The sequence below is a fragment of the Heptranchias perlo genome, chromosome 3 (genome assembly GCF_035084215.1).
Source record: "Heptranchias perlo isolate sHepPer1 chromosome 3, sHepPer1.hap1, whole genome shotgun sequence".
NCBI lineage: Eukaryota > Metazoa > Chordata > Chondrichthyes > Hexanchiformes > Hexanchidae > Heptranchias > Heptranchias perlo.
In genome coordinates, this window is record NC_090327.1 from 75,854,718 (window position 1) to 75,881,228 (window position 26,511).

Consider the following 26,511-nt stretch of genomic DNA (forward strand, 5'->3'; position numbering starts at 1 on the left):
GGAATCTTACAACACCAGGTTATAGTCCAACAGTTTTATTTGAAAATCACAAGCTTTCGGAGGCTTTCTCCTTCGTCAGGTCACCTGATGAAGGAGAAAGCCTCCGAAAGCTTGTGATTTTCAAATAAAACTGTTGGACTATAACCTGGTGATGTAAGATTCCCTACATAGTATTATAAGGTTTAGATTAGTTATGGAAAAGCACAAGGAGCAATCTAGAGTAAAAATATTCAATTGGAGGAGGGTCAATTTCAGTGGTTAAGAGCGGATTTGGCCCGGGTAAATTGGAATCAAAGATTACCAGGCAAAATTATAATCGAACAATGGACGGCCTTTAAAGAGGAGATGGTTCAGGTACAGTCTAGGTACATTCCCACAAGGGGGAAAGGTAGGGCAACTAAAGCCAGAGCTCCCTGGATATCTGGCGGCTAACATAAAAGAGAATCCAAAAGTAATCTATAGGCATATAAATAGTGAACAGGTAGTAAGAGGAGGGGTGGGGCCGATTAGGGACCAAAAAGGAGACATACTGATGGAGGCAGAGGGGATGGCTGACGACTTTGCATCTGTCTTTATCAGGGAAGAAGATGCTGCCAAAGTCACAGTAAAAGAGGAGATAGTTGAGATACTGGATGGGCTAAAACTTGATAGAAGTGGTACTAGAAAGGATGGCTTTATTTAAGTAGATAACTCATCTGGTCCGGATGGGATGCATCCTAGGTTGCTGAGGGAAGTAAGGGTGGAAATTGTGGTGGTACTGACCACGATCTCCAAACATCCATAGATACGGGGGTGGTGCCAGAGGACTGGAGAATTGCAAATGTTGCACCCTTGTTCAAAAAAGGGTGAAAGGATGAACCCAGCAACTACAGGCCAGTCAGTTTAACCTCAGTGGTGGGGAAGCTTTTAGAAACGATAATCCGGGACAAAATTAATAGTCACTTGGACAAGTGTGGATTAATAAAGGAAAACCAGCACGGATTTGATAAAGGCAAATTGTGTTTAACCAACTTGATTGAGTTTTTTGATGAGGTAACAGAGGGGGTTGATGAGAGCAATGCAGTTGATGTGGTATATGTGGACTTCCAAAAGGCGTTTGATAAAGCGCCACATTTTTTAAAAATTTGTTCATGGGATGTGGGCATCGCTGGTGAGGCCGGCATTTATTGCCCATCCCTAATTGCCCTTGAGAAGGTGGTGGTGAGCCGCCTTCTTGAACCACTGCAGTCCATGTGGTGAAGGTTCTCCCACAGTGCTGTTAGGTAGGGAGTTCCAGGATTTTGACCCATAATAGGCTTGTCAGCAAAGTTGAAGCCCATGCAATAAAAGGGGCAGTGGCAGCATAGATAACAAAATTGGCTAAGTGACAGGAAGCAGAGAGTATGGTGAACGGTTGTTATTCGGACTGGAGGGAGGTAATCAATGGTGTTCCCCAGGGGTCGGTACTAGGACCACTGATTTTCTTGATATATATTAATGACTTGGACTTGGGTGTACAGGGCACAATTTCAAAATTTGCAGGTGACACAAAACTTGGAAGTGTAGTAAACAGTGAGGAGCTCAAGAAGCTCGACACCATCCAGGACAAAGCAGTCCGCTCGATTAGCACCCCATCCACCACCCTAAACATTCACTCCCTTCACTACCGGCGTACTGTGGCTGCAGTGTATACCATCCACAGGATGCACTGCAGCAACTCGCCAAGGCTTCTTCGACACACTTCCCAAACCCACAACCTCTACCATCTGGAAGGTCAAGAGCAGCAGGCACATGGGAACACCACCACCTGCATGTTCCCCTCCAAGTCACACACCATTCCGACTTGGAAATATATCGCTGTTCCTTCATCGTCGCTGGGTCAAAATCCTAGAACTCCCTTCCTAACAGCACTGTGGGAGAACCTTCACCACACGGATTGCAGTGGTTCAAGAAGGCGGCTCACCACCACCTTCTCAAGGGCAATTAGGGATGGGCAATAAATGCCAGCGACGCCCACATCCCATGAACGAATAAAAAAAAATAGACTTCAACAGGACATAGACAGGCTGGTGGAATGGGTGGACATACAGCAGATGAAATTTAGTGCAGAGAAGTGCGAAGTGATACAATTTGATAGGAAGAATGAGGAGAGGCAATATAAACTAAAGGGTACAATTTAAAAGGGGGTGCAGGAACAGAGAGATCTGGGGGTGTATATGCACAGGTCGTTGACAGTGGTGGGACAGGTTGAGAAAGCGGTTAAAAAAGCATATGAGATCCTGGGCTTTATAAATAGAGGCATAGAGTACAAAAGCAAGGAGTATTATGTCCAATTCTGGGCACCGCACTTTAGGAAGGATGTGAAGGCCTTAGGGAGGGTGCAGAAGAGATTTACTAGAATGTTCCAGGGATGAGGGACTTCATTTATGTAGATAGAATGGAGAAGCTGGGGTTGTTCTCCTCAGAGCAGAGAAGGTTGAGAGGAGATTTGATAGAAGTGTTCAATATCATGAGGGGTCTAGACAGGGTAGATAGAGAGAAACTGTTCCCATTGACAGAAGGGTTGAGAACCAAAGGACACAGATGTAAGATTAAAGAACCAAAGGCGACGTGAAGAAAAACTTTTTTACGCGGTGAGTGATAATCATCTGCCTGAAAGGGTGGTGGAGGCAGATTCAATCATGGCTTTCAAAAGAGAATTGGATAAGTACTTGAAGGAAAAAAAATTGCAGGGCTACAGGGAAAGTGCCGGGAGTGGGACTAACTAGATTGCTCTTGCAGAAAGCTGGCACAGGCTCGATGGGCTGAATGGCCTCCTTCTGTGCTATAACCATTTTATGATTCTGTAAGGCCAAAAATCCCTCACACTGACTCCCAATGAAGCTAAACACAGCTTTAATCGAAACACAAGGAGATGAGTTACCAAATGTGCCCACATAAAATGGGCCTTCAGCAATGTTGTCGTATTTTGGGAGTTGAGCATGCAAAGTGTCGACAAAAGAAGATTATCGTAAAATAATTTTCAATCCATGCATGCCAGTAACACGGCTCTCTTGAGTCCGCAGCACAGTGCATAAAATACTAGGCAATACATTTCTACCCTGCATTAGGGGCAAATTACTCTCCCTCAGATTTTCTGCTCCTCACACTAGGTGTGCACATGTGCCACTAGCACAAAGCAGTGGAATATTTCCCATACAGAAATACTGCATTTGCAATTGTACTTACAGTAATTTTTCCTTATTGATTAATTATGAGCTCATTTGATTAAATACTTTGTGTGCAAATGATGATACAATAAACTTTGGGCCTGATTTGCTGTGGAAGACAATTTGGGAAGGCAAGAATGCTGCAGGGAGTCCGAGACTTATCAAAGAGTGTGCTGGGCTGTCGCTGGAGCAGCCTGCACAACCATTGCTATGTTAACAGTTTTATCAGCAGATCAGATAGGATCTGTCTCCACCTCTAAAGCATTGTAGCTGTTAGGGGAAACTACTCTCAATGAATGCGTTATGAATGTTATAAGTGGGAGTAATGTGCTTCTGTTTACCCTATTGTGAAGTTCCCTTGGAGGTGGGGGAAGGGTGTCCCTTGGGATTACAGGGAGTTGCGTTAAATAACAGCTAACTATCGGGAAAAAAAAATCCACTCTCCCCCTCTACTCCTCCAGTACCTCCCCTTCCCCTCATTTATAGCAGTCTCCTCTTTCACACGCTCTCAGGTTACTGGTGCTTAGAGTCTTAAAAACTAAAGTTTTTATGTCCTTGTCCCAGCCTCCTGCTTTTAAGAGCCACCCAGCCCCAGTGATTGGATTGGTAGGCTGTCTTGTGCTGAGTGGTTGAGGACGTGTTTCAACAGATGGTTGGGGTTAGTGTGTGTCATCACATCTGAGTGGGGGTTAGAGAGGGAAGGCTGTACAGTAGGAACTGTGTGGTCCTGTGAGAGTGCACTGCGTGTGGAAAGCAGATCCCTTCAAGAAGACCTCTTTAGAAAGGCAAAAAGGAATACAATCTCTCAGGTACAGGAAAATGCATTTTATTTTTAGAGAGGGAGTTTTGAAGTGCTTAGAATGTAACTACCATAAAACTGCTCTTTTCTCTTACTATTGTATGACTGGAAGATTATAAGTATGTTCTTGATGCTTAAGCATTAAAAGTATTTTTTTTACCCTTTTAAGAGTTGCAATGGGGATTTCTGTGTTTCTATCAAAACGCCTCAGTCTCAGTAAGGGGCAGGGTTGCTTAAGCTGGTGTGGGAAAGTAAGAGCTCAGGAGGTTAGGAGCCTCAGTCCTCAATCAGCCTTTACTTGTTTCCACTGATACCACTTTTGAGAATCACAAAGGCAGCAATATGCTCTCCTGATGTGACTACAGGAAGCATAGCCTGGTGCACTCACTGACACTTGCAGTTTTCTACCTGTTTACAAACTGTTACTGGGAAATTACAAGACATTTTTAAAATGTATATTTGAAGGATTATTTGGAAATAATTGAATTATCAGCCAACAGGGTAAAAGCAACTTTTAAAAATGCCACTTTATATATTTTAATGTTCATAGCATTCAAAGAAGTGCTGTTCATGATTACAGTACACAAATGTTGGTGTGATCTTTCCACCTGTGAGAATTTAATAATTATAGGAACATACTGTATGTTTCTAATTATAGTTACACAAGATATGGAAAAAAGTGTGAAAACAAGCATTTTTCTTACTTTTTAACCCTTTGAGTATCGAAGGGGTACTTCTGCATAAATTCCAACTGTTGCAAGAGTTTTGACAGAAAGGGTTTGAGATTACTGTGAATGTCAACTGCATTCCGTATATTTTGTAATTTTGACCAATGTTATAGGAGAGAGAATGAATAAATGGAGGACTGGATGGAACAGTCTGAGTTTTGAACAGACCTTTCACCTCAGGAATATGGGTCTAAGTGCAGTCTATTTAGTCGTAAATAATGTTTGCGTGTGTATGTTCTTGCGTGTCAAATGTATGTGTGCTTTCTTGGACAGGTACATGTCTCTCTGTCTCTCTTACGTGCAGTTCTTGGCAGCAATTCTGTGAAAGTGGATTGATGAAAGGGAGCTCAGTTATATTAGCTGTACGCACCTGTAGATTTACTGAGCCGCACTGTAATAGCAACAAAATGCCTGCTCGCTGCATCACAAATTTATGGAACATTAATAATATGTAGGTTCACAGATAGAGAGAAAAAGACATAAATCTTTAGCATTAAATCCTGTGAGAGAAACTGCTAGAAATAATAATAAAACGACAAGGAAGAAGAGGGAGAAAAGTCTCCTCAGTGAAAAATGCAGACATTTCCAACCCTTGAGACCAACATTAAAGGTGCTTTTGTTTTGTCTCTGGGTTGTCAAGCGCAGGTCGCTCACATCTGACAAGCCAAATGTAAACTGCCAGGACTCGACAGGACCAGCAGCCTGGAAGACCTGCAGTAAAACTGGTTTTCCTGGCATCCAGTCTTAGCGTGTGCCAGCAATTTTACATTGGGGTTGCAGTTGGTCGAGCAAGACCCACACTTCAGGAATCTGGCGGCACTCATGCAGGTCCCATGTAATGTAAAAGCTCCTTTAAATATCTTGAGCCTTCACCTCTATGCATCATGAATTCTGTACAGCTGCATTGACGTCCTGCCAGTTAGCAGTTTGTCGAATAAGCAATGTTGTCACCGGGCGTATTTAATGTATGGGTACCAATACACCATACAAAACAAATCAAACTTAAACCTACACACTTTAAAGTTGCACAGTAAAGCTTCTATTGCCATACTTTTCATCATCCAATTGCTCCTATTGCTGTCACCAGCTGTGACAGACCTGTAACCATCAGTACTGCACCCTATAGTTATGCAGCTCAAAATGCTCTCCCCAGACATAAACCATATTTGGAAAGATAAAATCAACAAATGCCTAAAGGTGTTTTCAAAGTTTAATGAATATAGCATGGATATTTCATACACCCAGCATTTAATTTTAATGACGTGTTAGTGACAACACTGTTATGTATTGATTGCCTTCCTACTGGCAGAAGAGAGTTAGTATGGCACGAAGACCATTATATTATTTTTAGTTCTGGCTTTCCCTTGCTCCTGGTGTGAACCTGATACTAACAGTTAAGCATAACACTTCCACTTTCACTTTCCCTGTCTCATGCCCTCACTCCACCTCTGACTCTCTCACTTTCTGGCCTAGAAATTAGTCTGGGCCCGTTTTCGGGCGATGCACAATCAATGCGCGCCCGAACCGAGAAGCCCGTGGATCGATGGAAGTTGGTCTCTGGGCCTCATGAACATACCCGGTGTGAGCTGGCGGCACTGAGCGAAGACATCAATGTCCGGCCGCCTGCCTCACCAGCCGGCAGCAGCCCTTGGGTAAGTCCTGGGAGGGCAGTTTGAAGTGGGTTACGGGGGAGGGGGCAATTACTATGGATTCGGGGGAGCACTGCTGCTCCTCATGGTTCCACAGGATGCGCTTTTTAACAAATCGGTGGTTGGTTGAGGTCGCGATAGGGGTGGGAACGGAGGCTGTTTGAATGCTCCTCCCAGATCATCATTCAGTTAAGTATATTTTAAAATTTTACCTTGTTGGTGGCGGCCATCAGCTGTCCCTTTAAGGATCACATGTTAGGCCACATGTAGACCTGATTTTCCTGAATGCAGCTGGCACCGGCTTCCTGCCTGCCATATTGGAAGCTTAGTGTCCGTTTAATGCTCCAAAAACGGACCTGGTGCCCTGGAATTTCTAGGCCTCTGCCTCTCACTCTCTGGAGCTTCATCTCACTCTCTGTCTCACTTACTGACCCTCACATTTTTTTTCACTTCTCTCTCATCTATAGCACATGCGCAGGATTAAAACCAGCTGCTAAATACATTCAACAGGTTCAACTATCTGAGTGCTGCTAAAAAATCCCTGAGCAACAAAATTTTCCAAGAATTTGATCCAGTTTTTTGGGTTTTTGAGAACTTGACCTGGTATAGAACTCAGCTCACATTTGTGAGAAACATGAAATGAAAAATGTAGCCTGAGTTCAATACTGTATTTTACAGAGTGAGGCTAATAATAAATGGAACCTTTTCAATGTGTTGATGACTGTATTTAGGGAGAAATGTCCAAAAGATTATCTTTGCTAGTGACTGAAAGAATCATTTAACAGCCTACGCAGCAAATCAGAAATGATGACAAATGCTCTGTAAACATTAGTGTGAAGATTAATGTGTATACTTTCATTAATGCTGAGTCCAATGGTATATTCAACTCCGGAAATTATTTATTCTTTTCTATTTTTGGTACATTGAGTAATGAAAGCCGTACTGCATAGTGCAAGTGTACACTCTACTTTTAATTCAAAGTTGCTTAATTCGAGTAATCTGTTAAATTTAAATTGAAATTATGCAGAAGCTCCTTCCATGAAAATTTGTTGCTTAATTCAAACCTCCTAATTGGCTAATTCAAATTCAAATTCCCACCCCAAATTGTTCCTGATCAGTGAAATTTTCTGCTTAATTGAAATTTAATTTATTCTTAAGATATAGGTGTCACTGGCAAGGCCGGCATTTACTACCCTTCCCAGTTGCCCTTGAGAAGGTGGCGGTGAGCCGCCTTCTTGAACCTGCAGTTCTTGTAGTGAAGGTTCTCCCATAGTGCTGTTCGGTAGGGAGTTCCAGGATTCTGACTCAGCGGCAAGGAAGCAATGGCGATATATGTCCAAGTCAGGATGGTGTGTGACTTAGAGGGAATCTTGGAGATGATGGTGTTCTCATACACCTGCTGCCTTGTCCTTTTAGGTGGTGGAGGTCATGGGTTTGGGAGGTGCTGCCAAAATTCAACCTAGTTCAAGCACGCTGAAGGAACTAATCTTAACGGCAATTGATACTAGCTCAATTGCTAAATTTAAATCTGAGATAGATAGCTTTTTGGCAACCAAAGGTATTAAGGGATATGGGCCAAAGGCAGGTATATGGAGCTAGATCACAGATCAGCCATGATCTTATCAAATGGTAGAGCAGGCACAAGGGGCTGAATGGCCTACTCCTGTTCCTATGTTCCTATGTTCTTAGGCTATCCAGCCTCGTCTTACTGAAAAAGGAGAATGAATTTGTTGTAGAATTTGGAACTGACCGGGTTTCTGTATTGTGGATGAGCCATTTCAAAAACCGCAATGCAATAAAGTAAAGGTCCACAAAGGGGAGACTTTCCCACAGAAAGTGCTGACAACTGGCTGCATGCTAAAATTCCTGACATTTTATCTTGTTATGAGCACAAAGGTAACAACAACTTGCATTTATATAGCGTTTTAATGTAGAAGAAAATGTCCCAAGAAGCTTCACAGCAGCATAAGGAAAAATGAATGTCAAGCCAAAGAAGGAGATAATAGGAGGGGTGAACAAAAGCTTGGTCATGGGTGTTAAAGGAGGAAAGGGTGGTGGCGAGGCAAAGGAGTTTAGGGAGAGAATTCCAGAGCATGGAGCCTAGACGGCTGAAGGTACGGCCACCAATAGGTAGGGCAAAGGGAAAGGGGATTCACGAGAGGCCAAAGTTAAATGAACGGAGAGTTTTGGGAAGGGGTCTAGAGGTGGAGGAGATTATAGACGTAGGGAGGGGCAAGGCCATGAAGGGATTTAAACACAAGAATGAGAAATTTAAATTTGAGGCGTTGGGTGACCAGGAGCTAATCTAGGTCAGCAAGAACAGGGGCTTCGGGTGATTGTGATTTTGTGAGCGATAGGATAAAGGAAGTAGAGTTTTGGATGAGCTGAAGTTTATGGAGGGTGGAGGATGGGAGGCCAGCCAGGAGAGCATTAGAATAGTTGGGTCTGGAGGTGAGAAAGGAATGTATGAGGGTTTCAGCAGCAGATGGGATGAAATTGAGGCGGTGGTGGGTGATGTTATGGAGGTGGAAGTCGGCAGTCTTTGTAATGGAGAGTATATGGGGTCAGAGACTTAATTCAGGGCAGAATAGGATGCTGAGGTTTCAAACATGCTGGTTCAACATGAGACAGAGGCGGGGAAGGAGATGGAATTAATGACAAGTGTATGGAGTTTGTGGTGGGGACCGAAGACAATGGCTTTAATCTTACTAATGTTTAGCTGGAGGAAATTTTGGCTCACCCAAGACTGGATGTCGAACAAGCAGTTTGACAGCACAGAGGCTGTTAAGGGGTTGAAAGTGGTGGGAGAGAGATAGAGCTGGGTGTTCTCAGCATATATGTGGAAGCAGACTCCGTCTGTTTGAATGATGTTGCCAATGGCTCATGTAGATGAAGAAGCCAGGAGGCCAAGGTTAGATCGGAAGTAACAGTGTGGGAACAGGAAGAGAAGCCAGTGCTGGAGATACTTTGACTATGATTGGATATGTAAGAGTGGAACCAAACGACGATAGTCCCAATGAGCTGGACAACAGAGGCAAGCCGTTGGAGGAGGTTGGTGTGGTCAGCCCTGTCAAAGGCTGCAGACAGGTTAAGGAAGACGAGGAGGGGTAATGCACTAGGATGTCATTTGTGACTTTGACTAAGGCCGTTTCAATGCTGTGGCAGGGGCGGAGACCTGATTGGAGAGATTCAAACATGAAGTTATGGGAACGATGGGCACGGATTTGGGAGGTGACAAAATGTTCAAGGACTTTGGAGAGAAAAAGTTAGTTGGGGATAGGGCATTAGTTTGCAAGGTCAGAAGGGTCAAGGATGTTTTGTTAAGGAGAGAGGCGATGATGCTGTTTTTGAAAAGGAATGGGGACAGTACCTGAGGAGAGGGAACCATTTACAACCTCAGCTAACACGTGTGCTAGGAAGGAGAGTTGAGTGGTCAGCAGTTTAGTGGGACTAGGGTCAAGGTAACAGGAGGTGGACCTCATGGACAAGATGAGCTCAGAGAGGGTATGAGAGGAGAATGGAGAGAAACTGGAGAGAGACACGGGTTCAGGGCTAGGGCACGGAAGAGCCTGGGGAGAGACTCATCTTGGTGGGAAAGGGGTAGGGTGAAGAATTAGAGGCAGCTGATTGGATAGGTTTAACCTTAATGACAAAGAAGTTCATGAGCTTCTCGAACTTGTTGGAGATGAGAGTGGAGAGGTAAGGGAAAAGTGTTTAAGTAGGTATCTTTAATGCTGGTGGAACCGATGAAACTTTTTTTAAAGGCTGCACCCAAGCAGAATGGTTGCTTTCATCAATAAAAAATGGAAAAAACTAAGGATCCAAATATCATCATGGTTTGAGCCAGCATAACTGGGGGGAAAAGAAAACTGTTGTTGATTTGGGAATTCCAAAATCCCCTGATGTTTTCATGGTGGCGTTATTTGCCTGGAACCTGCAGAAATAACAAAAAGGCATGGATGGCTGGTGCTCTGATTTGAGAAACTGTTTCTACTGGCAAGAGGATTGGTAACCACAGGACACAGATTTAATATAATTGGCAAAAGAACCAGAGGGAAGTTGAGGAAAATTATTTTTATGCAGCGTGTTGTTATGATCTGGAATGCACTGTCTGAAAGGGTGGTGGAAGCAGATTCAATAGTAACTTTCAAAAGGGAATTGGATAAATACTTGTAAAGGAAAAATTTGCAGAACTATAGGGAAAGAGCAGGGGAGTGGGACTAATTGGATAGATCTTTCAAAGAGCCAGCACAGGCACGATGGTTCGAATGGCCTCCTTTTGTGCTGTGAGATTCTATGAAGTGGCTGTGCCATTTTGACCGAAGCGTAGCATTACAAGGCAGAAAAGTCACCCCGATAATTGAAATCTGTCACGTCAAGTATTTGGGTCTAAAAGCAGAGTCCATTGCCTGCTGCTTTCAGCAATGTAAATTCATCCCATCAGCAGAGGAAGCAGTTGCATCTTACACAGGCCTCACTGACTGACTCCGAAGCAGCGAGCCTCTTAGAGCGCATGCCTTGTCTGTCGTGACAATTGTGACGATGTGAATCCTTTGTCAGTGTTGATAAAGAACTCCGGTCATCCGGATGCCGACTAGCACTCAAATTGTTGATCCTGTGCTGGAGGGTACTGCTGCTAATCGGAGTGAAAATGAGTGAGTGGATCCAGGGAGCAGATGGAGGTAGAGGAACTAGCCCCCGTTATGGTCCTAGTATCCAGTTCTCCACTGCCCAGTCCCCATAACAAGGGTGGAACAATTTGGTTTACAGAGATTACCTGAAACAGTTTTCTAACGTTGTATTCTTTCATTTCTTTTGATTCTGGTATGTTCTGTTACTGCACTGAAATTCTGATTCATATGCACTGATCATGTGCTGCAGATTTCAAAGAAAGTTCATTACTGGTAGAGTAAAGTAGGTTCCGTCCGGAGTTTTGCGAAACACCAAACTCACAATTGTCAGAATTGTAAACGTTTGAATACAACTTTTAATTAAGTTAGATATTTTGTACTTTTAGAAATTCTAATGAGGACTAGATGGTGAAGTGGGTTAACATGTTATCGTTTGAAATATATTTTGAGGGAGCTCAGTTTTTGAGTGGGTGTTTTAATATTGCCTTTTCACCTATAGGTAATAAATTTAGCCCAGGTAGATAGAATGAAAGGGGTGATTCTGCAATCTCTTACCCCAACAGGAAAGCTCACTGTGAGAGAGGGGGTGTCAGAGTAGAGCTACAACATCGTGCCCCAATTCTTTGATCCCTCTCCCCACTGAGAGCAATGAGTCACCCCAGAAATTTTGATTTGAATGTTATTAAGAGTTCTCAGCAGTATGAATCAGGCCAGTCTCAGCTCACATTCCCAGTGGACAGAACTGTCCATAATTGTGCATTAATTATGCAACCCCATTCAGGCTATATAGATGTCTGGACTTGGAAATAGAAATGCAATTTTGGTGCAGAATGGCTGTATGTCTGAGGTTGTTATTAATACTGCTATATGTTTGGGAGCGATGCTGCGTCTTGGCATTTTTAAAACCATTTTCCAACATATAGTACATCATCCCAACACTGTCCTTAACACATGACCCTTCTAAAGGAAACCAGCTCCATCAGATCAAAGAAAGTCAGAAGTTTCCTGATGTGGGGTAACGGTCAGCTTTCAAATATTTCAACGCCTCACCCTCACCTAACAAAAACTCACTAAACTTTAAGAAATCTCACTAAACTCATTTTGGAAGCCCCTTTGATAGCTCAGTTGGTAAAAGCCAGGGCATAGGTCCCAGGTGTGTGTTGCGTTAGCTGATCTCAACACTAAAGTTGGTCTCAGTGTTCTTGGTCTAGGGTAGGAGATCAGAAAGGGTTTTTTTTCTGCAATGTGTATGTTTGTGGATAGTGTTTGATGACAGGATCAGGCTGAGCTCTGAAGCCCCACGGTCAAGTAGCCCGCCAACATTCACTATTTAGGTGTACACATGAAGAATGGCCATTTGTATCACATACTAGAAGTAACTGGTATCAGTGATACTATACTCCGGCATAAGTCAATACTTTCACTTTAGGAACTATTTTCAGCTTCCGATCAGATTGACACAATGTAAAGCTATTTATATATTGCTGCTGTTTTAGCCTGACTTTCAGGAGGCCAGCATCCATGAGCCAACTCCTGGCAGTTACACTGCTAAGTCCAGCTCCTTTGTCCAGGCAACAGACTCGTAGACCCAGTTATTTTCCGATCAATGGGCAGAACTTTTGGCTTTGAAGGGGGGCATAAAATGGGCATTAGCAGATCGGTACCTGTTATACACTGCCCGACTTTCCGTTGAAGTTGAAAGTTCCGCCTTATGATTCTGCCACCAGGATGAGGGTGCCAGTCTCCTGGAATCCAAATTAAAACAGCAATATAAAATTAGGCTTAACATTCTTCAATGAGATATGGTTCTGGAAGAGATGACACTATGCTTGTGTATGCACTGTGGAAGTTCTTGGTAAAGAAAGAGAGCTTTGAGCCATATTGAAACATATACTAGAGCTGACCCAACAGCACTAGCACTGGGTGCAAAAAAATGGAAATGATTCAAAAAGATACTTGCATTCTTCACCATAATACGGATAAGGATTCACCCTAGCATTCAACAAAATCAAACTAAAGAAAAAGAAAGACTTGCAATTATATAGCGCCTTTCATAACCTCAAGACATCGCAAAGTACTTTACAGCCAATGAAGTACTTTTGAAGTATAGTCACCGTTGTAATTAGGAAATTACATTTAAGTTAAACTAGTGTATAATTTTATTATTTTTAATAATATAGTACTAGTAGCTTGTATTTTTAAAGTGATGCAGAACAACAGATAATAATGAGAGTATCTGCTGTGCTTTTATATCACTATATTCAAGAAGACAAAGAAAAACAAAGCCCAGGAAAGACTAACTGCATTTTGCAAATCCCAAAACATACAGGTAGTCATGATGTGGAGATGCCGGTGATGGACTGGGGTTGACAATTGTAAACAATTTTACAACACCAAGCTATAGTCCAGCAATTTTATTTTAAATTCACAAGCTTTCGGAGGCTACCTCCTTCCTCAGGTGAACGATGTGGAAAACGATTTTCCACATCGTTCACCTGAGGAAGGAGGTAGCCTCCGAAAGCTTGTGAATTTAAAATAAAATTGCTGGACTATAACTTGGTGTTGTAAAATTGTTTACAAAACATACAGAGCAGCACTCGATTCAGTTCATCCAGGAAGTAAATGCACAGAGAAGTATTCTTGACTGCTACATACCAAGCCCTGGTGTTTACTTTTTGACGGACATTGAAGCCACTCAAATGTTCCTGGGGGTGCTGCCACTCAGCTCTGAGAGAAAACTGCAGACGCTTTAAGTTCTATTCTCTTCACAGTTTACTACTGAGCTTGAAGCTCTAATGTAAGAACTCTACTGTTCTTGTTTAGTAGTACCCGACAAGGGGTTAGACATTTTTACCCAGTTGTCAATAACATGGATATTGTCCATCCCCAACCCTGCCCCCCCAAAACACCATCTATATATGGCACTTTTGCATTACAGAAGTGGTCCCGGAAGAGGGGGGGGCGGTGGCGGTGCCCAAATAAAGACCCATGACCTCCATGATGCTACTTTCCCAATTTACTTTTTTTCCAGCCACCACTCCAAATCAATGCCAGAGTCCTGTGATTCCAATAGCTAAAAGCAAGGAAATCCAGCTCCACACTTTTAGTTTTAACTGGAGACCCGACTGCAGCTTGCAGGACCCAGGAACATTTGAGTCTTTGATGACATTGGATCTCTGGAGGCTCAGCTCCTTAAATTGAAGAGTCCCAATTAGTGGCAGGAATACCACCCGCCAATGGCATTCCGGCAAAGCAAAACCATCTGAGGATTGCATGATCTAAGGTAGGACCCCCAGATTTCACATGGAGTCCCGCGCACACAGGAAAATCCCATTTAAATTTGCTATACACAGGGACAGTCCCATCCACTGCCAGTGCAGGCCAGCTATGAGTTGTCAGGAAGGGTGGGGCTTTGCAGTTTAAGTTAATTGGATAATAACTAGAATTTTCCTAATAGCTAGGAAACAGACAGTGCTTATTTAGCAGTAAACTAGCACTAAATTTGCAATTTTTCTTTACTTTTTCAATTGTATTTAAGTTTTGTTTTAATCAACACAAGAATACACAGGCGGAATTTTAAAGCTGCAAAAGGATATGCAGCAACATTTTGGCAAAAGATTGTTCAAGAGCTGGCAACTCTGTCTGGGCCACTGTGCGTCAAATCTGGTGTGATCTGGACAGAGCAGGTTCTGCCAGTTTTCCTCTGTCCCCTCCCCTTCAAATGGAACGAATGCCTTGTCACTGAAAAAACTCAGCTATTAAGGACTCACCCAACGAAGGCAAGTAAAGCTGCTTCTATATTGGCCTTGTTTTAATTCAGATTCTAGGAGACAGGCTTTCGGTTATTACACAGTCAAATCTGGCTTCCTTATCCTGGCAGCAGATTCTCATACCCAGTTTTGGGTGGGTCTATTAGTTTGCTGCCAGGGTAAAGGAGCCGAATTTAATGCCTTATGAATGTCGGTTTCCCAGAATCTGAATGAATCAGTATTTTATATTCAAAGAAAGAACAAACAAACTTTCACTCATATGGCACCTTATCAAATCCTCACCACATCCCAAGGCACTTCACATCCAGTGAATTACTTTTGAAGTGTGGACATTGTTGTTATGTAGGCAAATTAGCCACAGTAAGGTCTCACAAACTGCAGTGGGATGAATGAGTAGATGACCTGTTGAGGAGGGAATGTTGGCCAGAGCCCCAACAGAACTCCCTGCTCTTCTTAAAACAGTAAAAAGTAGCAACCTCAGAAATGCAGCACTCCCCCCTCATTATTGCACTGCAGTGTCAGCCCATATTGTGTGCTCAAGTTGTGGAGTGAGGTTTGAACCCTAAACCTTCTGATATAAAGGCAAGAGTGCTACCAACTGAGATAAACTGACATTATTTTTAGTAAGCCAACTGGATCTACAAGCCTGCCGCTAGTCTACAGATTTAACAGCATAAATGCCAGGAGTTGGCTCATGGGCTCTAGGATGCTAGAAACTAAATTAAAAGGCCAACATAAAAGTGTTTTAAAACTGCACCAACATAAAAGCAGCTTTAAACTGTTTGAGAGGCAGCTGTAGGTATTCCACTCCTGACCTTCTGATTGTTAGTCCTGAGCTCTGATGGAGCTTCTGGGCTACAGTTAGCCACTTGCAATGTCTGTGTAACAGGTTATCTCCATTACCCATTGGGGGAAGGCTTACTTGGTTAAGTCTTTGCAAATCTTCACCTGTTAATAGTGTTTTAATATACACAGCAAAATCTGTTCTAAGTCGCAGAGTTATGATATATACAAAAATTTTATGTGAGAATGGGCTAACAAGTGTTAACAGTTAACCCAAGTGGGGTTAATTTTCACCTGCTTTTAATTCTTTCCTAATGGTTCTTAAATTTAGTTGGTCTGATTTCCATCGACCTCTGCATTTACATTGAGAGAAAATATCAGCTTGGAATTGATGAGGATTGCACTGTTGAAGCTGCAGAACACCCTTGGGCTAGAAAAAGTTAATGAACTAGCTAAGGAAAACTTGCCTCTAACTTGCTGAGATGTGCAGGATTAGCTGTTTTACATCGTGCGTGTGGTAGGTCGGACTGGGAATTCGTTCCATACCTTGCATTTTTGATCAGTTTGTTTTTTTTAGCTCTCTTTGTTGTCGAGGTTTTAGGCTCTATTGTCTGATCAGACCTTGGAATCTATTTCTAGCAGAGAACAGACCAAACACTCACTGATTCTTAGGTTTCTTTCAAAACACAGAGGTGTGCATCACTGGCACAGAAACCATTGTTCGCTTTTCAAATAAACTGGGTGTCGTTTCCTACTTCAGGCTATAAAATTTTATGTTTTGAAAGATGTTATTTTTAATGGGCTGACTGATTTCTTTAATCATTGTGAATGCAAATAAAACATTATAAACTCTACATGATTATGGAAAGCTTCAGTTTAGAGAGTTTGGCCGAACCAGAAGTAACTCGCTACAACGCAGACTAGAACAAACTGTAGAGAAATGGTGAAAGGACGAAAGAACTAGAATGGCAGGGGGATGGGAACCTGAGCAGGGAGACAGAGGAGGGGGAAACAAGGATAGAAACAAAAGACAGAAAGGGAAGAAGCAATAGTGGAAGGTAGAGAAAACAAGGGCAAAAAACAAATAGGGCCATAGTGCAAAATAATACTAAGATGACCAGCAATCTTAAAAAGACAAGTCTAAAGGCATTGTGTCTTAATGCGCAGATCATTCGCAATAAGCTAGATGAATTAACAGTGCAGATAGATATTAACGGGTATGACATAGTTGTGATTATGGAGACATGACTGCAGGGTGACCAAGGATGGGAACTGAATGTCCAGGGGTATTCAATATTTAGGAAGGACAGGCAAAAAGGGAAAGGAGGTGGGGTAGCGTTGTTAGTAAAGGAGGAAATCAATGCAACAGTGAGGAAGGATATTGGCTTGGAAAATCACGATGTGGAATCTGTATGGGTGGAGCTAAGAAACACCAAGGGGCAGAAAATATTGGTGGGGGTTGTCAATAGGCCCCCAAACAGTAGTGGAGATGTTGGGGGTGCATTAAACAGGAAATTAGTGATGCAAGCAAGAAGGATACAACTATAATCGTGGGTGACTTTAATTTACATATAGATTGGTCAAACCAAACTAGCAATAATACTGTGGGGGAGGAATTCCTGGAGTGTGTACGTGATGGATTTCTAGACCAATATGTTGAGGAACCAACTAGAGAACAGGCGATCGTAGACTGGGTTTTGTGCAATGAGAAAGGATTAATTAACAATCTTGTCGTGCGGGGTCCCTTAGGGAAGAGCGACCATAACATGATAGAATTCCTCATTAAGATGGAGAGTAAAATAGTTGAATCCGAAACTAGAGTCCTGAATCCAAATAAAGGAAATTACGAAAGTATGAGGTGTGAGTTGGCTATGATAGATTGGGGAACTTTACTAAAAGGGATGACAGTGGCTAATATTTAAAGAACGTGTGCAGGAATTACAACAATTATTCATTCCTGTCTGGCACAAAAATAAAACAGGAAAGGTGGCTCAACCGTGGCTTACAAAAGAAATTAAGGATCGTATTAGATCCAAAGAGGAGACATACAAAATTGCCAGAAAAAGCGGCAAACCTGAGGATTGGGAGCAGTTTAGAATTCAGCAAAGGAGAACAAAGAGATTGATTAAGAGGGAAAAAATAGAGTATGAGAGTAAACTAGCAGGGAACATAAAAACTGACTGTAAAAGCTTCTATAAATATGTCAAGAGAAAAAGATTAGTGAAGACAAATGTAGGTCCCTTACAGTCAGAAACAGGGGAAATTATAATGGGGAACAAAGAAATGGCAGAACAATTAAACACATACTTTGGTTCTGTCTTCACAAAGGAGGACACAAATAACCTCCCAGAAATGTTAGGGAACCAAGAATCTAGTGAGAGGGAGGAGCTGAAGGAAACCAGTATTAGTAAAAAAATAGTGTTAGGGAAATTAATGGGGCTAAAGGCTGACAAATCCCCAGGACCTGATAATCTACATCCCAGAGTACTAAAGGAAGTGGCCCTGGAAACATTGGATGCATTGGTGATCATCTTCCAAAATTCTATAGACTCTGGAACAGATTGGAGGGTGGCAAATGTAACCCCACTATTTAAAAAAGGAGGGAGAGAAAAAACAGGGAATTACAGATCAGTTAGCCTAACATCAGTAGTGGGGAAAATGCTAGAGTCTATTATAAAGGGTGTGATAACAGAACACTTGGAAGGCATTAACGGGATTGGACAAAGTCAGCATGAGTTTATGAAAGGGAAATCATGCTTAACAAATCTACTGGAGTTTTTTGAGAATGTAACTAGTAGAATAGATAGGGGAGAACCAGTGGATGTGGTGTACTTGGATTTTCAGAAGGCTTTTGATAAGGTCTCACACAAGAGGTTAGTGTGCAAAATTAAAGCACATGGGATTGGGGGGAATATACTGGCATGGATTGAGAATTGGTTGACAGACAGGAAACAGAGAGTAGGAATAAACGGGTCTTTTTCCGGGTGGTAGGCAGTGACTAGTGGGTTACCGCAGGGATCAGTGCTTGGGCCCCAGCTATTCACAATATCTATCAATGATTTGGATGAGGGAACTGAATGCAACATTTCCAAGTTTGCAGACGACACAAAGCTGGGGTGGAATGTGAGCTGTGAGGAGGATGCGAAGAGGCTCCAATGTGATTTAGACAAGTTGGGTGAGTGGGCAAGAATGTGGCAGATGCAGTATAACGTGGATAAATGTGAGGTTATCCACTTTGGTTGTAAAAACAGAAAGGCAGATTATTATCTGATGGTGATAGATTGGGAAAAGGGGAGGTGCAACGAGACCTGGGTGTCCTTGTACACCAGTCGCTGAAAGCGAGCATTCAGGTGCAGCAAGCAGTTAGGAAGGCGAATGGTATGTTGGCCTTCATTTCAAGAGGATTTGAGTACAGGGATGTCTTACTGCAGTTGAACAGGGCCTTGATGATACCACATCTGGAGTATTGTGTGCAGTTTTGGTCTCCTTATCTGAGGAAGGATGTCCTTGCCATGGAGGGAGTGCAACAAAGGTTTACCAGACTGATTCCTGGGATGGCAGGACTGACGTATGAGGAGAGATTGGGTCGACTAGGCCTATATTCACTAGAGTTTAGAAGAATGAGAGGTGATCTGATCGAAACATATAAAATTCTAACAGGACTAGACAGACCAGATGCAGGGAGGATGTTCCCGATGGATGGGGAGTCCATAACCAGGGGTCACAGTCTCAGGATATGGGATATGTCATTTAGAGCCGAGATGAGGAGAAATTTCTTCACTCAGAGGGTGGTGATCCTGTGGAATTCTCTACCACAGAAGGCAATGGAGGCCAAGTCATTAAATATATTCAAGACGGAGATAGATATATTTCTTAATGCTAAAGGGATCAAGGGATATGGGGAAAAAGCGGGAACAGGGTACTGAGTTAGATGATCAGCCATGATCATTTTGAATGGCGGAGCAGGCCCGAAGGGACGAATGGCCTACTCCTGCTCCTATTTTCTATGATTCTATGATTCTAGACATCTGATAATCAGCTAACGCAGAAGGAAAGGAATATGTTATCTGGGATTATTTTTGCAAGACTGTGGAATGTCAAATATAGTTTGTAAATCTGACTTTGATGAACTGTGGGAGATATACATGTTCTGTTTGCTGACAATAGATTTAATGACAATATATTTAATTTTAGGCTTCTTTTTATTTCATCCCTTTCATCAAAGACATTTGGGAATATAGATAATAATGCAGCACCAAAGTTGATCCAAACTAGGCATTGCTTTGCTTTTAAATGAATACTCTTGAGCAAATATACAATCCTACCACCCTTCAAGATCTCTGCACTCCTCCAATTCTGGCCTCTTGCACATCCCCGACTCCCATCGCTCTACCATTGGCGGCCATGCCTTCAGCTGCCTTGGTCCTCAGCTCTGGAATTCCTTCCCTAAACCTCTCCGCCTCTCTACTTCTCTCTCCTCCTTTAAGACGCTCCTTAAAACCTACTTCGTCCAACATTTCCTTATATGGCTCGGTGTCACATTTTGTCTGATAAGACTCCTGTGAAGCGCCTTGTGACGTTTTACGACATTAAAGGTGCTAAATTAATGCAAGTTGTTGTGTCGTTGTTGTTTAGGGTATAATTTACTGATTGTGTCTGCATTTTAGACAAACTTATCCAATTTATCTACAGGATATATATTAGGATATTCAAAAATGTCAATAATACATCGAAGACTTTTTGTTTATGCTTTTAAGTGAATTTTCAGTTCAATTTTAGCTGTTTTTCTTTTACCACTGCCTGCAATTACTGAAAACCCTGCCTCTTTTCCCCATGAGAAATATTGTAAAGCACATTGTAGTGGGTTCAAAAGGTGAAAGAGCAGGTGTTTTATTAGGCTGCATTTTCCAGTTGGTCTGGTTAAGGTTGAATAAAGCATTTTAGCTGGAAAGTCAGTTTAATAATGTCTCTTGAAACAATGGACGCAGCCTTGCCATCTGGGACTGTTCACATTTACTTACATTCAAACTAATGTTGTTGCTTCCCCTTTTCTGGTCAAGTCATGCTAATTGTAAGCAGGAGCCAAGGCAGCTCTGGGCCTCCAATTGTTAACTTGAGGGGTGATTTGGATTTCTTTTTTGGTAAAGCAGAATGCAGATCAGTCGGTCTTGGTGACACTTTAGCATCAACTGGTCTAAACTAAATGAAAAACTTGCATTTTTTTTTCCGTTCTGTTTTTAATTTTTTAAAATTTAAATAAGGAAACCTGTTGACATTTTGGAGAGAATGGGTTTGGAGCAGCTTCTGAACATCACATTGTGAAACAGATGAATCAACTCAGTATAGATTTTCCAAGTCCTTACTTGTGGCAAGATCAGTAACAGATTCGAGCAAGCAGGAGAAGTCCATGTAACCCTCCAACTCACAGTGTTCCCTTGGTGCATTTCATAATAACCCTGAATCCCATTTGTTGATAAGAACCCTATCTAGTTCCTTCTTGAAACCCATTACGGTTTCTTGTTCCACCACCTGTGCCAGTAATCTGTTCAACATACTTACCACCCTTTTGGTAAAATAGTTCCTCCTACATTTCCTATTCTCTTTTGATGTGTTTAAATTCTGTACATGGCAGAAAAGCTTACTTGGATCCAATTTGTCCAAACCTTTCATCATCTTATACAACTCTATTATATTCCCTCTCAGTCTTCTCTTTTTAAGAAGGAAAAGACCCCAATTAGTCAATCTTTCCTCATATGTTATTCCCTTAAATTTTGGGATCAACCATGTAGCCTTTCTCTGTACCCCATCCATTAACTGAATACCCTTTTTGAAATTGGGAGATCAAAACTACATGAAGTATTTCAGCTGTGGTCTCACCAGGGCCAAATACAGTTTGAAAATGACCTCTCCGGTTTTGTATGTTACACCCCTTGCTATACATTCCAACATTTTGGAGTTTGGAGATGCTGGCTCCAAAGTGAGAACAAAAATGGACCCAGCACTGACTCCTGGGGTACACCACTTCCAAACCTTCTCCAATCTGAGCAACATCCATTTACTCTAACTCTTTGTTTCTTGTTAGTCGACAACTTTCTATCATGCTTCCAAATTTCCTCTTATATGCCTGAATTTTAATAACAGGCCTCTTAAGGCACCTCATTGAATGCCTTCTGAAAGATAGATAAAGGGAACACATCTACTGCATTCCCTTTATCTATCCAATCAATCACTTCTTCATAAAACAATGGCCATGAATTTCCTTGGACATCCTGCTGCTACCTTACTATAACTTATCCATAAACAGGCTCCTGACGCACTTCCAGCCAAGTTACAGCAGTGCAGTGGCTGAAAGTCCGAAGAGATTCAGGGCTATGGTTTAGTGTTTCCAGCGCAGAACTATGCGGTGGTAATGCATATCGATAATATAGATGTAAAGGTCAGCATGTACGATTTCCTTTCAATTCATCAGAAAATAGTGCGGGATGCGAATTGGGTGTACGGACCTCTTTGCTCATATGTGCTCCTGTCCAGGTGGGATGCATCCAGGGTTGCTGAAGGAAGGTAGGGTGGAGATAGGAGAAGCTCTGACCACAATCTTCCAATCCTCCTTGGATATGGGAATGGTGCCAGAGGACCGGAGGATTGCAAATGTTACACCCCTATTCAAAAAAGAGGAGAGGGATAAACCTGGTAACTACAGGCCAATCAGTTTAACGTCAATGGTGGGAAAACTACTAGAGGCCATAGTCAAGGACAAAATTAATTCTCACTTGGAGATGCATGGGTTAATAAGGGACAGCCAGCACAGATTTGTTAAAGGCAAATCATGTCTGACTAATCTGATTGAGTTCTTTGATGAAGTAACAGAGAGGGTTGATGAAGGTAGTGCGGTAGATGTTGTATATATGGACTTTTAAGAGGCATTTGACAAAGTACCACACAACAGACTTATTCTGAAAATAGAAGCACATGATACTAAAGGGACGGTGGTAACTTGGGTACGTAATTGACTAGGGGATAGGAAGCAGAGAGTAGTAGTGAACAGATGTTTTTCTAACTAGAGAGAAGTATGTAGTGAGGTTCTCCAGGCATCGGCATTGGGACCATTGCTTTTCTTGTTATAAATGACCTGGACTTGGGTATAGGGAGTATAATTTCAAAGTTTGCAGATGATACAAAACTTGGCAACATAGTAAGTAGTGAGGCGGATAGTAGCAGACTTCAGGAGGACATAGACAGATTGGTGAAATGGGCAGACACATGGCAGATGCAATTTAATGCGGATAAGTATGAAGTGATGCACTTTGGGAGGAACAACATGGAGAAGCAGTATAATCTAAATGGTACTATTTTGAGGGGGGTGCAAGAACAGAGAGACCCGGGGGTGCACATTCACAAATCTTTGAAGGTGGCAGGGCAAGTTGATATGGCGGTTAAGAAAGCGTATAGGATACTTGGCTTTGTAAATAGGGGCATTGAATACAAAACAAGGAAGTCATACTAAACCTTTACAAATCACTGGTTAGGCCTCAGCTGGAGTATTGTGTACAATTCTGGACATCCTTTAGGAAGGATGTCAAGGCCTTGGAGAGGGTACAGAGGAGGTTTACCAGGACGATACCAGGGATGAGGGATTTCAGTTATGTGAAGAGATCGGAGAAGCTGGGATTGTTCTCCTTAGAGCAGAGAAGTTTAAGAGGAGACCTAATAGGAGTATTCAAAATAATGAGGGGTTTTGATAGAGAAAATAGGGAGAAACTATTTCCTCTGGAAGTGGGTCAGTAACCAGAGGTCATGGATTTAAAATAATTGGCAAAAGAACTAGAGCGGAAATGAGGTGATATTTTTTCACGCAGAGGATTGTTAAGATCTGGAACGCACTTCCTGAAAGGTGGTGGAAGCAGATTCCATAGGAACTTTCAAAAGGCAATTGGACATGTACTTGAAGAGGATTAATTTGCAGAGTTATGGGGAAAAAGTTGGGTGTGGGACTAAATTGGTCAACTCTTTCACAGGCACGATGGACCGAATGACCTTCTCCTGTGCTGTAAGATTCTATCTATGATTCATCTGAAGGTCTGTGCTGCGAACATTAAATTGTAAAATTTATCACACACCAGCCCAAAATATAACTGTGCAACATAGAATGGGTGGCGATCAAGCGAGATGGACATCTGTCTGGTTTCCTGACCCACTAGAGTTGCCAATCCTCCAGGATTGTCTTGGAATCTCGAGGAATTAAGGATTAATCTCCTGGACACTGCCATGAGCAACTCAGGAGGAAAATCATAGTTTTTTTTCATTTTCTTTGAACACTTTTGTTTATTAGTTGTAAAAATATCGGAGTTTGGGAAAAATGGCTGTTTGACTGGAGCGGTGCAGTTGGAGATGGGAGGTGATGTGATGACTTTTCTAGGAATATGTCTAACTAGAGTTGGCAACCTGACAACACAGCAGTCAGTACCTGTTATGCTCTGCTGCAACCAGTAATAGTGATCAGAAAATTTCTCCTAAGCTGACATGTCAATGAACAATGGCAGAACAAAGAAAAGGTGAATTGCAAATGATCAAACTCAACAGTCTAATTCAGCAATTGAACAGAGTCTGATCAAAGGCTTTATCACTGGTTGTTCTTTAAAAACAACAGTCACCATTCTGAGAATTGTAATTTATGTACATTTTGTGACTCCTGATAGCTGGAATATAAAATTTATAGAAAAACAGTAGATTCTATTCAGACCCGACTGTTGTATCTTCCAACATCTTTCACTTCTGTTCTCATCATCTTCTATCTCCCAAAGAGCAGCAATCCCTTCCTCAGGCCTCTGCTACTATACTTCAAAAGGCCACAGCCACTTCCCTCTCAGATGATTCCTGTGGCTTATCCTTCCCAAGACCCCCATTACACATGACAAGGCCACTACTATCAGTTGCAACCCTTTCATATAAATGCAAGAAATTGGAAAAAAAATCAGTGACCTTCTATAGTTTTTGATGAATTCTGAGGCCTTTACCCTCACACACTGTATGATTCTGTTTGTGTTCATCAGAGAAAATTTTGAAAGTATTTTTCATCCTCTTTCAATCACCTTGCACCGTTCCCCAGCTGAGTAGATGGCAGTAATCTAACCCTGCTCTTTCCCTGACCTCTGTCTTTTCCCTGTGGTGAAGCAGGCGGCTTTTGTTCAAAGCCTCCCTGTGAACACCAAGCAGAGATTGGTGACTTACCGTGGGGCAGTTGTGGCACCGTATGCTGCAGCACCAAAATGCTGCACCACCTCTGCCTAACCTGAACGTTTGTCTCTGCACCCTGTGTGATTGTGAATCTTCATTGAAGACAGCTCTGCACTGTGCTGTGCATTGGGTGATAATGATAGATGGTTACCTAGGTGAGTGGTGTAAAGTTAGTTTGGGCAGATATGTGTACAAGTGGTACAATGATTTGTGCAGCTACAAGCACAAAGTGATCCCATACGTATATGTTTCTAATTCCACAACTGACCAGCTGTTATCTTGCACAATATATTTTTTTTCTTGTTCCTTTTATGAATAATGGTCAGGGTGTGTTTAATTTAAATGTGAGACCACACAGGGCACTGGATTGCCAGTGCTTTGTGCCATCAAGCAGTATTGTGCTGGTTTATAATACTTTTGCAAATCAGTTCCTGATTTCAGCCGGGCTACTGTGAGAAAATGCTGGGTAGCAGCCCTGAGTCTTCCCACTTGTGACGGGACAGGAAATCAGAATTTGAGTCAGTTCCCGGCAATTCTCAGAGTGCATTCACACTATAACTATAGTGTTGGTGTGAAATGATTGTGCTGCACACCAATGCTGGCAGTTATAGTGTAATTGCAGGCTCAATCCAGTGTCAGGACTCAATCTGACACCAGAATAAAGTGGAGTGAGACTCCCTGTTGGAGGTAGCCTTACTCCACTTCCCTTTGGAGTCAGTTTGTACCTCGACAGCTCTTTCAGACTTCAAATTTAGTATCCATACAAAGCAGATTTGGCTTACGTGCAGTGTGAATGCACCATCAATCACCTGCAGGCTACATGCTGTTGTATGGAGTATGGTGCAGAGTGCAGGGCAACAAAGGAAAGAGTTTCTTCAAAGATCAACTAGGTTATTTTCCCTACAATAGAATTGGGCAAACAACATTGCTCAATGGAGTAGAATATTGCAGTAGTAGAAATCTACATCCCGCTCAACCTGAAGTCCATTTCATGCATTCCATTAAACCAGGATAAATCCCAAACACTGCCAGCCAGTCAGATGTGTCTCAGTTTTGTTTAGCATTATAGTTATGCATTTGCAAAGTTACACTCATGCATATACAACCTGAAAATTGCTTCTAAATCTAAAAGACATCAGCATAGATAGACAGAGGCAGGTTATGTACTTCTAAAAAATGTAGGTTGTCAAATTATGAGTGAGTTAAATTGAGGTTAAGATGGATTTAGACAGAAAGGCAATTGTGGTATCTGGCTCTGTTTAGTATACAGGTAGCTGGGGCCAGTGTGGTATAATGAATGCTCCCTCTTTACTGCAGCCATAGCAGTGGTCAGCAAGTTAAATCCCAACAGGACTTGAAACTGGATTTAAAGGAATGCTGAAATAAAAACATAAAATGCTGCAAATACATAGCAAATTTGTCAGCATCTGTCGAGAGATAAGATCCTCAAAAGTCCTAAGCCCTAGGTAACACAAAGCTGCTTTTACCTGGGTAGGCAGGGGAGGAATTTGGGGTGGGACCTAGTTACACTGGGTGCCCATCCCTTTTTTTGGCCAGTTCAAAATTTTGCTGGAAGTGCAAGTAGGCAATTTTTGCGGGACTGGTCATCATCTTCTGGAAATATCAGCAGTTCTGTCTTACTTGCCCGCAACGCTATGTATACTGGCATGGACCAAGCATACTCATGTGCCAGAATCTGATCCTGGCACAAGTGCGGCCCACTATTTCA

At 42.2% G+C, this 26,511-nt stretch overlaps 1 protein-coding gene across 9 annotated transcripts in view; it reads left to right on the plus strand.

Moving 5' to 3' along the window:
• The window catches only part of LOC137316085 (extracellular sulfatase Sulf-1-like), a 441,788-nt gene that overhangs the window by 123,527 nt on the left and 291,750 nt on the right, over nt 1-26,511 (plus strand). For 7 of the 9 annotated variants that reach the window (XM_067980323.1, XM_067980327.1, XM_067980328.1 and 4 more), the window contains exon 1: nt 3,882-3,997. The exons of the other annotated variants lie outside the window; for them this stretch is intronic. The gene's annotated coding sequence lies outside the window, so the exon portion shown is untranslated. Of the gene's footprint in view, nt 1-3,881; nt 3,998-26,511 lie in introns of those variants that run through there. 9 annotated transcript variants of the gene reach the window in all.